Source organism: Tachyglossus aculeatus, chromosome 2 (assembly GCF_015852505.1).
Source record: "Tachyglossus aculeatus isolate mTacAcu1 chromosome 2, mTacAcu1.pri, whole genome shotgun sequence".
Taxonomy (NCBI): Eukaryota; Metazoa; Chordata; class Mammalia; order Monotremata; family Tachyglossidae; genus Tachyglossus; species Tachyglossus aculeatus.
Window position 1 is genome coordinate 66,943,825 of NC_052067.1, and position 2,748 is coordinate 66,946,572.

At 43.5% G+C, this 2,748-nt stretch overlaps 1 non-coding gene across 1 annotated transcript; it reads left to right on the forward strand.

Annotated features, from left to right (window-relative positions):
- Nucleotides 1-1,562: 1,562 nt before the first annotated feature.
- Nucleotides 1,563-1,694, forward strand: LOC119924531. Its single transcript, XR_005449241.1, has one exon. It is a non-coding gene; the product is annotated as a small nucleolar RNA SNORA7 (small nucleolar RNA).
- The last annotated feature ends 1,054 nt before the right edge of the window (nt 1,695-2,748 follow it).

The following is a 2,748-nucleotide window of genomic DNA, read 5'->3' on the forward strand; positions in this document are numbered from 1 at the left end:
AGCCCCACGTGGGACATCTTGATTATCTTGTATCCCCCCAGCGCTTAGAACAGTGCTTCGCACATAGTAAGTGCTTAACAAATGCCATTATTATTATTATATGCTGAGGTGTGGTCAGATAAGTGGTGATGTGTTTGATGGGATGGTGTAACTGGAAAGGGGGGTGATTAATAAGGGATAAATGCAATATTCTTTCATTCATTCAATCATATTTATTGAGCACTTACTGTGTGCAGAGCATGTACGAAGCACTTAGAAAGTACAATTCAGCAAAAAATAGAGATAATCCCTGCCCGCAACGGGCTCACAGTAGCAGGACTCAAAGATTTACAATGGGGGAAAAGTGAGTTTCTCCACCAGTTAAACCACAGTGGTCTTGAGGAATAGATCTTGCCAAATATGGGGAATTTATTCAAAGTTTGCAGCATCTCACTAAACTGCCTTTAGATTTCTTTGGGAACTCAGAGTTCATCCAAATTACTTATTCCAGAGTTCTATATTCCAAAATTAATGAATATTCCCTTCCTTAATAATCACAGTACTGAACTGCGAAAATTGAACTCAGTTATTTGAAACTCAGTAAATCAATCAATCATATTTACTGAGCACATACTGTGTGCAAAGCATGGTACTAAGTGCTTAGGAGAGTGCAATATAACTGAGTTGATAGACGTGTTCCCTCTCTGTAATGAGCTTACAGTTTAGAGGGGGAGACAGACATTAATATAAATAACTGAATTACAGATACATACATAAGTGCTGTGGGACTGAGAGAGGGGTAAAAAAAGGGTACAAATCCAAATGCAATGGAAGTCCAGAAATGAGTGGGAGAAGAGGAAATGAGGGCTTAATGAGGGAAAGCCTCTTGAAGGAGATGCCTTCAATAATGAGAAGCAATAATGAGAAGCATGGGTTAGTGGAAAGAGCACAGGCTTGGGAGTCAGAGGTCATGGGTTCTAAACCCTGCTCTGCCACTTGTCAGCTGTGTGACTTTGAGCAAGTCACTTAACTTCTCTGTGCCTCAGTTACTTCATCTGTAAAATGGGGATGAGGCCTGTGAGCCCCACGTGGGACAACCCGATTACCTTGTATCTACCCCAGTGCTTAGAAGAGTGCTTGGCACATAGTAAGCACTTAGCAAATGCCATTATTATTATTATTATTAAGGGTCGGAAGGTGGGACAAGTGATAGTCTGTTGGATCTGAAGAGGGAGGGTGTTCCAGGCCAGAGGCAGAATGTGAGTGAGGCGAGAGGTCGGCAGAAAGATAGACAAGATTGTGGTACAGCGAGTAGGTTGGAAATAGAGGAGCAAAGTTTGCAGGAGTGAAGTTTGCAGGTTGAATTGTAGTAGGAATGCAGTGAGGTAAGGTAGGAGGAGGAAAGCAGATTGTGCTTTAAAGCCAATGGTAAGGAGTTTCTGCTTGATGCGAAGGTGGATGGGCAACCACGGGAGGTTCTTGGGGAGGGGAGAAACCTGGACTGAATGGTTTTGTAAAAAGAAAAATGATCTGGGCAGCAGAGTGAAGTATAGACTGGAATGGGGAGAGATAGGAGACAAGGTGCCCTCTCAGGATCACACCTGGAGAGTTTCCAGTACTCCACCAGTCTCGACTACAGGAGGGAGAGTCAAGCATGCCCATTCCATTCCTAGCTTGGGCAGTGGCTAATGAGTGGAAGGCAATCTGCTACAAGTCTAAACTCAGCTGCGCTGGGCAGCAGCGGCACAGGAGAGAGTCGAGGGTGGACACTCAAGTTTACTTCGTGGAAAGTGGCAGTGGTAAATCACTTCTGTATTTTTACCAAGAAAACTCTATGGCTACACTACCAGAATGATTGCAGATGGAGTTGGGGTATTCTGGGAGAGATGATTCTATAACATTGCTATGGGTCGGAGATGACTCAACAGCATAATAAAAGACAAGGAGGCAGGGAGGTGAGCAAGGAGGCTGATACAGTAATCTAGGTGGGATTAGATAAATGCTTGGATTAGCATGGTAATAGTTTCGATGGAGAGGAAAAGGCAGATTTTGAAGATGTTTTGAAGGTTCACTGACAGGATTTAGTGACAGATTGAATAGGTGGGTTGAATGAGAGAGATGAGTCAAGGATAACACCAAGGTTTTGGCCTTGTGAGGCAGGAAGGTTGGTGGTGCTGTCTACAGTGATGGGAAAGTCATGGGGAGGAGAGGATTTGAGTGGGAAGTCAAGGAGTTCTGTTTTGGACATCTTAAATTTGACATGTTGGCAGGACATCCAAGCAGAGATGTACTGAAGTCATGAGGCAATGAGAGACTGCCGAGAAGGAAAGAGATCAGGACTGGAGATGAAGATTTCAGAATCATGAAGATACAAAAGGGAAATACAATATGGAAGATGCAGAGTAGCTTTGAAAAGAAAGATGTGGAGTTTGATAGTTTCAAGGAACTCCATACTTGTTGCCGATGCATAGATAAATTGGCACTGGCCCACACAATGTATAAAAAGATATTAATGGGTCACCTCCCAACTCAAACACTGAAAACAAAGGGAGCAAATAGAGTATAGGAGCAGCATGACCACCGGATAGAGCAGGGGCCTGGGAATCAGAAGGACCTAGTTTCTAATCCTGCCTCTGCTGCTTGTCCGCTGTGTGACCTTGGACAAGTCGCTTCACTTCTCTGTGCCTAAATTATCTCAACTATAAAATGGAAATTAAAATGGGACAGTGTCCAATCTGATTAGCTTGTATCTACCTAGCACTTAGTACA